At 39.6% G+C, this 12,619-nt stretch overlaps 1 protein-coding gene across 1 annotated transcript in view; it reads left to right on the top strand.

The window, feature by feature from the left end:
* The first annotated feature begins 2,441 nt into the window (after positions 1 to 2,441).
* The window catches only part of ZNF407 (zinc finger protein 407), a 350,859-nt gene continuing 340,681 nt past the window's right edge, over positions 2,442 to 12,619 (top strand). The window contains exons 1-2 of the mRNA XM_009276673.1: positions 2,442 to 3,140; positions 3,227 to 3,347. The gene's annotated coding sequence lies outside the window, so the exon portion shown is untranslated. The remainder of the gene's footprint in view (positions 3,141 to 3,226; positions 3,348 to 12,619) is intronic.

Raw genomic sequence — 12,619 nt, 5'->3', positions numbered from 1 at the left:
GGCCTGCGGTGCCGTGGGGTTACGGTGCCATACCCCGCCGGGGCCGTAGCTTGGCCTGGCCCCGCGCAGCCAGGAAGGCGTGACTTTTGGCGTGGTTCGGCTCTACCTTGTATGCTTTTCGCGGCTCAAACCCCACGTTTTCTTACTTTCCCCTCCTTTCCCGAAGGTCGTTGTAGCGTAAGTGTGGATGAGCTTGAGAAGTTGTGCGGGTGGCAGTGAGCGGCCACGCGTGCGACTGCAGGAGCTTTGTGAGCGGTTCTTGCAAGTGGTAAAAAAAGCAATTGTAGCCGTTTTCCCTTCACTCTGCTTAAATCGCCGAACGGAGCGCTCTCTGAGTCACGATCACCTGCGGCACTCTCACGATCTTGCGATTTTCAACATGGTTTTGTCGTCTCTGGGGAGTTGGTCCCCTGAAAGTCCACCCGTCAGATCGCACTAAGGAAAGCGAATTCGCATAAATAGCGTAGCAGTTTCTTAATACGTTTCTAAAAGGTGTGCATCTTCAGTGGAAAAGACCATTAAACCAAAACTAGCTCTTCTAGGTGGCCCATGGGGGATAGGTTATCATCTTGTTTAATTTGGCTTGTTATGGCAGGTTTCCTGTTGCTCCTTCAAATAATTAGTGTGGCCTGTGAACCACAATGTTCGTCTTAAATGTAGTGTTAGTTAAGGAGAAAGAAAAGGAAAAAGCATTTAATTTGTGATCTGCATGCTGTAGCCAGTGGTGATCTCAGAATTTGCATAGTTTTAATTCTTGTTTTCCTATACCCTCTTTTCTTCTTTGTGTAGCTGTCCTGATACAGACTTGCAAGACCTTGGGTTTGTCATGTATTCATGTTCATCTATATCATACTCAACATGATGGTAACACCTAGGGAGTAGTAAATAATGGGAATCCAAAAGTGCAAGGGTAATAGTGGCAGGAGTGATTTGCTGATGGTGCAAAACAATAACAGACTAACGTATAATTTAAGCATTGGATGTAATTCGCTGTGATTCTTACCTTAATAATCTAAAGGTGTGGCCTGTGAAGACTATAAATTTTCTTTTTCCGTTCCTATATCAGACCATGAATAATCAAGATGTTTGCATGAGGCTGGTGCTTTGGATGTTGGGATGTATTATTTTCCCCAGGTCACACCTCTTCATGAAAGATGAAGACAATTACAGGCTTCAGTTTGGTCTCTCCTGCAATCTCCTAGACTATTCACAGCAAGTTACATTCATCATAGAAGTAACATTACAGTCATTCCACCCTTATTTCATAAATTATTTCAGCATGGACATATAATCAGATTGTAGCTTTTATATATAAAATATGGAGCCTGGCAGTAATTGTATAATCCATACATTTTAAAAAAGTCAAATGCACTGATGTGACAGCGTGATGATGGACTGTGACTTCTTCAGTATGTTCAAACATGTCAGTTTTATTAGCGTTTTGGGAAATGTAATTCAAACGACCTGAGTTAAAAACATTGAGCCGATCCCTTACTATTCTTCTGTAGGAACTATTGTATAGTAACAGCATCAAAAATTTCTATTTTATTTGCACAAAAGTTTTCTTTGTTAGAAACTTTTTTAAAACTTAAGCTGTGCTGTCTCCTTTTATAGAAAAACATTACTTGGAGAAAGAAAGTGTGTGAAGCAGATGTCAGTCACAATACTCCATTAAAACCAGCTTTTTGTAATGAAGAACAGCATTTTTGTATTAGTGTGCACAACATCAAGAAAAACATAGCTTTGCTTTGCCTAATTGCCTTTTTACTCTTTTGAATGTATACAGACTTGTGGGTTTGTGCGTGAGCTAAAATTTACAGACACATTGGCATATGAAATGTGGTTGAACTGGAATTGCTGAGCGGCTCCTACATTTGAATTTCCTAAGATGGTTTGGAATTTAAATATTCTCTTTCTTGGGGAAACAAAAAGGCTGCACTGGATGGGTGATCCATCACTCAAATAAAAACACTGGTTAAAGATATGTCTGGTCTAGTCGTTCATTCAAATTAATGCTGCAGTATTATGGTGCATGTTAAAATTACTATGTTCGCTTTTTAGATTGCGCATCCGGGAGTATACGTTATTCTTTTGAAGCGAGCACGTCACCAAAAATAGGGATTGGGGAGCGAAGACAGGATGACACGACTCAACAGATGTAGTGGCTGCTATTCTTTCTTTTTTTTTTTTTTTTTTTTTTTTACAACGGTTGTGGTGGTGGGGAAAGAATAGCTGCTCCGTTGTTCACAAAACCGGCCACTAGGCGCAGTGGTCTCTATTCTGTGCTTTCTATTATAGAAGGAGTTAAACAGAAATGGTACTTTAATTTTGACGGATTAATAGTCAACAGCAGGCCAGCGGAGCACTCTCGGCTATGCTCCTACCCCAGGAAGGTATTGTTTTGTGTTGGCCTTGCTAGCTCGGGGTAGCGCAGCCGCCCGGTGCCCAAGGCGCAGCTGCATACCGTGCCTGGCCAGTGGCAGCAGAGGCGTGGAAGCGCCGCTCCCCCCGCAGGAAACGACTTGAGTGGGATGAGCAGAATGAACGACAGCGGTTCTTGGTGGACACAGATGCGTGTGGGAAATGAGCGGTACGCCTCGCTGGTGATGCTTAGCGCTAGTAAGAGGCGTAGGATTGACTGTGGATGTCTTGGAGAGAATGAATTAGGAGTAGGGCCGCACGGGAGGTGGCATTGCAAACCGCTTAAATGTTGCCTGGCCCAGGGTGTCAAAGCTCACGTGACATCTCCCTGGTAACGTCGGAGCGGTTTAATCTTTGGTCTGTCTGCCTTTGCAGTGGACATTCTTACGGCATTACACAAAGCGTATGAAAGTTTAAATGAAATACACCTATACCTACTTTTCTTCTAAACTGAGTACGTTTTTATTTTTGTCACTTCGGCCTGTGCTAAGACATAAGCTCAGAGTGTTTATTAGCCTGTGTGTATAAAACCAGTGAAGAAGCAAAAAATGTAAAGATGATGTTCTTGCAATCTCTAATTTCTCACCTGCAGAAATTCCAAAGGCGTCTTTTGCTTCGCAGAAAGAAGTTGTATGTTTAAAACAGGGGAACTGTACCTGCCCTGCTGCTCTGCAGCTATGGATTCTGGTGATCCTGTTTCTGCCATCTGCCAGTGAAGGGTCTGTAGTTACAGAAGAGTCTATAGCCCATTCTAGGTGTTTTTGTTAAGTATACATGGAAGTTTTCTTATTTTACTTAATTTCAGTTCTTCTGCTGAAGATGAAAGAAGGTTGTGTCCCAAACGTACAAAACGGCAGCAATATATAGCTTTAGAGCAGAAAGAAGTCCAGTTACCTTCTTTCCTCAAAAGGAAAAGGAAAATTACAGTAAGTGCTAGCCAATTCACACGCTTCTTTATGAAGAAATAACCTAAGTGCCATTTAGAAAGGGGCAGTAACGATGTTCCAAAAGTAAAATGCTTGTTTGCATGACTCATGACTGCTTTCCAGTCCTGCATTAGCAGAGTTGTTGATTGCTGATTTTTTGCTTTGCTTTGTTTTGTTTTGTTTGTTCTACAGCAGGCTGACCTTTTTTCTGAGTAGTCTGGCCTGCTACTGAACTACTGTCTATGACATTGTGTGTTATACTTAACTGGGCTAGGAGGCTGCAAGTTTTCTTAGTTTCCTTCTGTCCTTAGTGGTACAGGCATAAATTTTAATTGCCTCTGCCCTTCTGAGTCTAAAAATATAAGCTGTTATGTGTGTGTGGCATATGTAATGGCCAAGGCATGCAGAGTAGTTAGGGTCTGCAGTATTTCAGTGTCTAGATCTGGATGTATACATCTCTATAGATTACTGGTTTGCTGCAAACATATATAGATGCTTTCCTGTTTAGTATTTCTTTGTCTCATTGTAATTAAAAAGAAAATTTCTGGCTGTCTTTAGCCCCATATTTGGTATTTCAAAAGTCTCTCTCAAAATACAGGTACAAAGATTTAAAAAATACATATAGATGTTAAAATTCACTGCAATTACAAGGTGTAACAAAACTCATCCAAATAGTAATACTAAGTCATCAATTTATATAGAAATCATTGTTTCATGTGATATTTTTATTACGGAATCCATACAGTTATGCAGTACACAAATATTTCTGTAGGAAACATTCCGGCAAGAAGTTTGAGAAGCGTGGAGGTCCTGACAAAAATTCTAATTTAAGCAAAGACAGAAACAAACTTATTCTGGTGCCATTTGGATGGCCTTAAGAGCTCTGGTATGGCTTTATACTTCTGTACATGTGAGTTCTCTCTTAAGGCAGGTTTTCAAGCTTGGGCTTGTTCTAGAAGAGCCTGTGGCCTGCACGCGTTTCCGTTCGGTGGGTTAGTGGTTGGGTTTGTTTGCTTTTGGTAAGTTAGCAGAACATGTTTGCTATAAACATTTGCTATAAACGTATGAGATAGTCCACCCAGTGTTGGTTTTAAGACACGCCTCAGCAGGAGGAGACTTGCTTACTTTACCTGTACCGGTGGTATGTAGCATGTTGGCATCACCCACTTCTGTGCTCGAGGGAAAAGCATGAACAGGGGTGACCTAGTGGGCTCAGTTCACGTGAGGAAGCATCAGACTCGCTGCTCACGTGCTGCCTGTGGGGGTTTGGTGCCTCTAGGAAGCACCGTGCTGGCTGTAAGGTGTGTGTGCTGCAGCTGAGTCGCAAGCTTGCGGTATGCCCAGAGCTCACTGGAAGTGCCGGGTTTCCTGCTCGCGTTCTGCACCTGCGCAGGAAATCCCACGTGGCGGAAAAGCCTCAGATTTCCTGGTGCGTGGGGTGCGGGCAGTAAGCTCAAGGCTTCTGAGGAGCATGTCTTGACGTTCATGTGATGCTTAGCATACGTGCCCATCTTTCTCCCCAAGATGGTTCTTGGGCATAGAAATACGTCACTTTTGCGTTTTGCAGTCCCATGTGGTCTGTTTACAAGGAGAAAGAAAGGCCTGTTGCGCGCTTGTCTTCCATTGAATGTTTAAGTGAAATCATACGTTATATTTATGTTGGATAGTTCCAGGTACTTGGGGAAAGGATAGCAAACTCCAGAAATACAATGAAGGCAAAATGTTGCTCTGTCCGAGTTCCTTGCTGTGTAACACACCTTCTGCAGGGGTGTATTGACGTTGGATTCGAGACACTGGCTATGCAGCAAGGGCAGCAGCGATCCTTGTGTTTTGTTTTCTGTTTGATTTGTTACTTTTGTCATCTTCACTTCCTGTTTTCAATGCCAATGAAGTAAAGGCTGTTTCTTTTCCTGTTCCCCATGTGAGGCAAACCTAGATTTATCTTACTCTCTAAAGGGAAGGGGGTTCTCGCCTTATGTCATATAAATTGTTAATAGGATATACATTGCTGAAAAGTCAAAATGGAAAAACCAAAAAAATCTGAAAGCATCCGTAAGCTGCAGCTTGTTTGTTTGTTTTGGCAGCTGCAGAATAAAGTGCAATGAATACTAAAAATTACTAGTTTAGGATGTGTATCCTTTACTGGGCACAGCCTGATTGTTATAAGTCACAGCTAATTTTTTTTGGATTGGATCCCATGCTAGCATAATATCTAAGTTCAAAGATACAGTACATAAAAATGTTTTCTGGATGTTGTCTTCAAAATCTGCCAACTTCTTTTCTATTGTTTTCAGTTCTATTGGTACAACAGTGGAATGATTTGAATTGCATTTGTTTTTTTTTCACCCTGTTGTTCGCATTTTCATTTTAAATTATTTACAAGTCTGAGGCTTGGAGATGAGAGCCTAATGAATGCTTTTAAAAATAAAACCTTCTTCTTTAAGCACGTTATGCTTCATGTTTTGAATTTATAACCCAAGCCTTAATGAATCGTTTCCTAGTTACTTTCATCTTAGAATGTATGAGCTGTCCTATTTACAAGTTTTACCTATACAATGGAAAGATAATTCCTGTTTACCTTAAATGAAAAGAACTGTTCTTGTTAACAAGCTTAAACTGCTAATTAGGGGTAATATGGCAATAAATACTATGTCAAACCTTTTAGCAATGTGAAGATGCAATATTTAGTTTTTGGGCCTTTTCCTGGGGCGTTCCATGTAAGAAGACACGTGTGTTGTGTTTTTTGATCTCTCATATATGTATCAGGTTAATGAAAAGTATTTTGGGGAAAACCAGTAGCGTATAGGTCCTTAGAGGAAGCAGGTTTGCTTCTGTTCTACATTTAGGGCGATATGTTGGTGCCCACATACTATAATGTTGCTATAAGCCTTGTTATTGTGAGGCTTCAGATAGATGGCAGACATATGAAAGAACCCTGATGACTTCATGTATATGTGTATGTGGTGTTTTGTTAACAGTTAAGTTATTCTGCTGAAAAAAATAGGACTAGCAGTAGTTGCTTTGTTTTGAGTGTACATTAATGTAATTTAATCAGGAAGGAAAGAAAACCTGGGACTAGAATTTGATGTCATTTACTTGACTATAAATCGGAATATCTCCATTTAGTTTAACAGAATTTTTTCAATTTGCGTCAAAATGATCAAAATCAGAACCTGACACAAGCTCTCCATCTCATAATTTGTGCATACAAAAACAAAGAAATAAAATGGGATTTTTTTTTTTTGTGTCCAAATCTTACCCCAAAAACCAGAGCTTGGTTTTTGAGCAGAGGTTTTGTAATACAGTGTTACTTGTTGGTACCGGGAACTTTGCAGATATATTGTATGAAGAAACATTCTTTTTTTTGGTTGTTTCTGATTAGACTTTAATTGTCAAAGCTACAGACTTGTGAATTTGAGAGCCATTCCAAGTCTAGGTAGGTTGAAAATTCTTGACAAGTGTTTTCTTTGACTTCTTTGTGTGTGCCTCTGATGATATCTGCAGAGGGTTGTATGTAGCCTTTGTTCCCTGTCTGATTTTCTTTGTGTCGCCCAAGGAGTTTGCAATAGGGATGGCAACCTGAGGAAGGAAGGAGGGGAAGGGGCTGAAGAGAAAGGTGACGTAGGTCTGACGTTGGAGGTGTCCCTTCTGCCGCTCCGAAGCAGACATCTGATGATGTAAGGAGCTCCTTCTCTCAAAACTGAGGAATCTTACTTGGGTACAAGGTTATTAGGTGCAGGAGACAGTTCTTCGGAGAAGACAAGTGAAAACCTGGCAATGCATTTTGCCAGCTCTGTTTGGGCTACTTGGTTTCTGTTTCCAGGTGAAAAACATGCTGAGCTTTGCAGGTGGAGGTTAACTTGCAGGGATACCTGCTCTTTTTCTTTGTTCACATCGTCCTGATTTTAGACGTTGCTGGTATCAATACAGTGTATTTTGGGGTACACTGTTGAATAAACTTTTTTTGTCAGAGAATGGGTACCTTTGTATTTTGGATGCAAAGGGTAAATACCCTATCAGGGGGTAGATATCGGAGGATGCGGCATACAGGCAGAGGTAGTACATTACACCAAGTACTATAGATGGAGAAGTAGGCACGCTTTCAGGCACACAAGCCTGTCTTCAAATCTGCTGCTGATACCAAGATAACTAAAATATACTTTAAATGAAAACAAAGTTAATCTCTGAAGTTTATACTTAAATGTTGTCTGGAAGTGCATAAATATAAGGAGTGTGTCTTTTCATGGGGTCAAATAATATTTTATTTATACATTCATTATAAGTACTCAAAGGTCATTGGACTTTTAATTACAGAGTTTTGGGTGACACCTAATGTAACTGACAGTGCTGAGAAACTTCAGTTGATATCACTGTGGCCATGGTTTCATGTTGATTTTATTTTTTAATTATTTTTCATCCTTGTAAATTAAGTTTCTAAGCTCAATGGTATCTGTTTTGAGAGAGGAGAAATACTTCACATAATATTTAAATTTTGTTTGAATAAACCACCTAGAAAGTGCAGAGAAGAATAATGGTATATTCCCTAAAATAAAATTGCAGTAGGAATTTTGCTTTGTAAAAGATGATGTTCATAGTGCTGGAGGTGTTTAAGCCATCAGAATTGCCAAGCGTAAATAATTACATAATTTCACACTTCCCAGTGAAGTCAGACCCTGATTAAGAAGTTGACAGCCTGAGAGAGTCCGCTCTTTGACAGTGATGTCTGTATTCCCTAAATTTGTAGAGACTGCCTCTAGGAAAACAAGACTGAGCTTTAAATCTTTTATTTTGAATGAGAACCCTTATTGACAAATGGAGAATATTCTTTTTCTTAAAAAAGTTTTCATACTTTAAATGCACAGATATTTCAGCTTTTCCGTGTTCAGCTAGTGTAGATTTTGCTGATACCAGGTCTTCTCGCTGTCTTGGTCCTCACTGTCTTTCAGTATGTTTGATATTCATATTTCTTTTTTATTCCTTCTTCCTTGCTGTGCTTTTTTTCTTCCTTTTCTTAAACAAATAGATAATATGGTAATATGAACTCTAATAGGAAAAAGGCATTGTTTAACTCAGTTGGGGTACTACTAATCCAGTCACCAAATGTAACCATAACACAGCATGCATTTTAATTATTAAATATAATGGAAACTTTGCATTTTAAATCTAGAGCTATAAACCACTTGTTTGAAAATGCACAGTTCAGCACTATGATTTTAGCTTGTAGTGAATTACAGGGCAGTATTCTTTGATCAGTTATTACAAGTTGAAGATTAGTAGCATTCGGTGCTTGTGTTAATTTTGAGAATACATATAAGAGTCACCGCAGGTCAAACTGAAGCTCAGTCCTGTATATTTTTAATGATGTAGTCAGCTGGCTGGATAAAGCAATGTAAAAATGTATAGATAATAGAGTCATGCCAGTCATTCCAAATAATGGTAATTTAAAGGAACGTTTTCAAGACTAGTACTTCCTCAAATTCCAGTGCTTTGTAAAATATGCCTTATTATTAAATGCAATATTTCTGAGGTTTTTCTCTTAGGTACTTATTTGAATGATTCTACAAAATGCTCGTAATGCACTTTTGATGTCTTTCCACTAAGTAACAGCTGAAGGGTAGAACAACTAGTATGTGTTTGCTTATGTTTGGTCAATACCTGTTTTTGTAATGAATACATTTTTACTGTAAATAAATGTAATGAATTTTAATAGAAAATCTTAGTGTCAATGCACTTTTTAACATAAAAAATAGAAGTACTCTTAGAGTGAATGTGGATTTTACTGAATCATCATGAAAACTTACTAATCCCTGCATGAGATGTGCAGGCTTGAAGCTGTGCTCTGTTTTCAGAAGTAGGGGACATACTGAGCAGCTCTGGTAGGTTTGGAGGAGGGGGCTTTGCTTAGGTGCCTGCTTCTGGACGCTGGGACAGCTGGCATGCCGTAGGTGCAACAACAAGGCTTTCCAGATTCGTGAGAGTTGAACAGTGCAGCAGTAGCTCAGCAGAGCCAATGTTTTCTTCCTTTTGTCCAGGTTGCTAGGCCCAACGACTCTCATTTTGTGGGTTCAGGACTTGTGCTCGCTGTCTTTCTCCTCTAACTGAGGAGGCTGTCCCCCGTGGGTTGAGCAGGAGCTGGTTTTTTTCTTCTGCCTGTGTATTTTATGTGAGATACCAGTACCTAACTTAGGACTCCAGGTCTCACTTTCTGTTCCAGACATTTTAAAGCTTGGCATTGAACATTTCAGTAGTGCCTGACATCCCTGGTGGATACAGGCTTAAGTAATTTTGGACTGTTGAATTTTTGGAATTGAGTGCAGATTTTTGTTTCATAGAGCCACCCGAACCCTTAGAGCATCCTTGTTGCCTGGTTCAGCTTTCCATTTTCCTTCATCTTTTTCCTTTTGGTGATCTGGCATAAACTCCATAAACTGGTAACTGATTCTACAATTGCAGCCTTTGCTGTTGAGTCTGGTTGTTTTATGGATGTGTTTGTCATAGAGCACCAACTTTCTCATTCTTTCTCTTGCTCCTCACTATTCATCTCTGTTGCAAATCAAATTATGAAATCAAAATAATTATGATATCAATGTCTACTAGATCCTTAAAATTCTTACTTTGTAGTTCTTTTTGCTCATGTACCTTTTTTGAGTGTGTGGCAGGAGGGTGTGTAGGTAATACCTTTCTACCGCGTTTTTTTTGTTTATACATATTTCGGAAATACCCTCTGCTGTCTGTGTGTGCCAGACTAATTTAGTTCAGCAAAGGATCTTCATGCGAAGGCTATTTTTTTTAACCGTGACCATCTCCAAACCTGAATCACTGTGGAGAACCAATGAGTTTGTAAACATTACTCATTTTTATTGTTCCGGGGATAGGTTGCAAACTATGTACATTGGCCTAGTGAACTGTAGTTAAAGAATTGCTGAGAGCGTGCCTTTTCTGATGAATACAGTTAGTTACGGACTAGGTAAAGGCTGCGTTTGAACCCATGGCTTTGGTTTCCTCTAAAGGAAGGAGTGCAGCATCACCTGGGGTAACCATGAGCATCTCTGGACTTCAGGTCTTTGCCACCAGTGACTGGGGGCAGCTCCCCGGTGTAGCTTGCTTGCTGCTCCTGCCAGCTTGACCAACTCACCAGCTGCATTGTGAGAACCAAAGCAGGGGTTTGCTCCCGTGCTACTTTTTTCTATTCTTTCAGACTGTAAAATGGGGACTCTGAAAATGAAGGTACATTTTGCTTTAGTGCTTTTTGTAGTGCTCTAGGGGAAAGCTGAAAATAAGATACTGGTAGTAGGAAATAGCCTAGGTTGTAGCCTACACTTTAAGGTCGTAGGTTGCTTGTCTCTTGTTGCCTTATTTCATGCTTCATTTTGGAATCTACCTTCTCATGTATGAATTGTTTTCCATGCTGTATTAAAGCAAGCCCTTTTTATACCCTTTAATCCTTTGGCTTCCATGAACTTCTGAAGTTTTTTGGCTGCCTTTATCTTTCTGTCGCAGTTTTCATTTCACTATACGTTGTCCAATCTCCAGTTCCTGAATTCTCAAGTCTTAGGCCTTTTAATTGGGAGAAGCCCTTTTTTACATGCTATTTTGTCTATTGTTCGTTTTTAAGATGTGCTGGTTTGTTTTGTCCTGTCTTTTCTCCGACGCAGACTATTTTAATGCTTCTTGCCATTCTCACTCATTTTCAGTGTGTCCGATTCCCAGTTGTACAGGTGACTCCAGGAGATAGCAGTAGGATGGGGAGGTTTTCCTCCCCAGTCTGCCAGCCTGAACCTGGCCCAGGTCAGCAGCAGCTGGAGGTCGGTACCTGGCGCCCATCCGCCCAGGGGCTGCGGTGCAGCCAGCTGACCATCTCCTGCCGGTTCCTCGGGGTGGAAGCTGGGTCTGAATTACAGTAGATGGCCCTTATTTACTGATCTAAGTGGCTGAGCATTAACGTTTTTAGTCTGATTGCTTTTCTCCTTCTCTCACATCCTTTCTTGCCTTCCTCCTGGAACAGATTTTTTTTTTTTTTTTTTAAATTTATAAAAGGAAAAGTATACCAACTCTAAATATGAAGTGAATTTTTACAGCCGAGTTATAAATTCCAAAAACTAGGGGGTTTATAATGGAAACGCTTAGGGGGGAGAGGGGAGGGTGCGCTATAATACATATGTAACCTTTTTTGCCTCTCTTTAGTGAATAGACCGTTTAAACTAAATTAAGTAAAGGATATAAATTCTGTTGTTTCAGTTTTTAATATTTCATGGCTGATTTTATAGATAAAAATTACATTTAACAATAAATATGAAGAAGAATTTATACAGCCTGTTCTAGTTTGATATGGAACAGCAAATCGCATTTCTCTGTAGCTGTAAAGAAAATTCATTATAATGTCTTTGGTTGTAAGAGATGGCTTCATTGTGATTAGTTACACTGATAATAAAACAACCTTTTTACAAATGGCACAAGATACATGAGATCTCATGTGTCTGCCTTTTAATAGCATTGGATTTGTGCATATGCTACCTTTATTCTGTAGTCCTTTTTTCATTTATAATTGGGCACTTTTAAACTCTACAGGTTATTAAAAATAGTCTAATATAACTTAATTTTTCATTTGAAGCATTCTAGAGAAGGAGTTATTAATGCAGCTAAGCATTCTTAATTGTTGAGTTTTCAAGATAAAAAACCCCCTAATTACAAAAATGTGGTTTTATGTCATTTTGTTCAATTCTAAGTAACAAGTGTTGAGGATAAAATAATGAAATCTGGATATCTGACATTACTTTCCTAATCCTTTTTAAGCACCTAAAGAAATATCTTGACTTTCAAATGCCCTATTCCCAGTGACTTCAGTTGGATTTAGGTGTTTGTAGGTATTTGAGTAATTTAAAACACAGGTAGTGGCATTAGGATGCCTACTAAGCAGTTGAGAGTCCAAGTGTAGGCATTTGAGGGGGGGAGGATTCTGTGAGGAATTTATAGCCGTTAAGGGCCTTTTTAAGCACCTAAAGAAATATCTTGACTTTCAAATGCCCTATTCCCAGTGACTTCAGTTGGATTTAGGTGTTTGTAGGTATTTGAGTAATTTAAAACACAGGTAGTGGCATTAGGATGCCTACTAAGCAGTTGAGAGTCCAAGTGTAGGCATTTGAGGGGGGGAGGATTCTGTGAGGAATTTATAGCCGTTAAGGGGGTATTTATTTATTTTTCCCATTGTACATGCATTTAAGAATACTTAGATCTCCTTAGCAAATAATGCAGGAATGATTTTGATGAGAAAA

The sequence above is a fragment of the Aptenodytes forsteri genome, unplaced genomic scaffold (assembly GCF_000699145.1).
Source record: "Aptenodytes forsteri isolate BGI_AS27 unplaced genomic scaffold, ASM69914v1 Scaffold97, whole genome shotgun sequence".
Taxonomy (NCBI): domain Eukaryota; kingdom Metazoa; phylum Chordata; class Aves; order Sphenisciformes; family Spheniscidae; genus Aptenodytes; species Aptenodytes forsteri.
The sequence above is the reverse complement of the archived record's forward strand: the minus strand, read 5'-3'. Positions and strand labels throughout refer to the sequence as shown.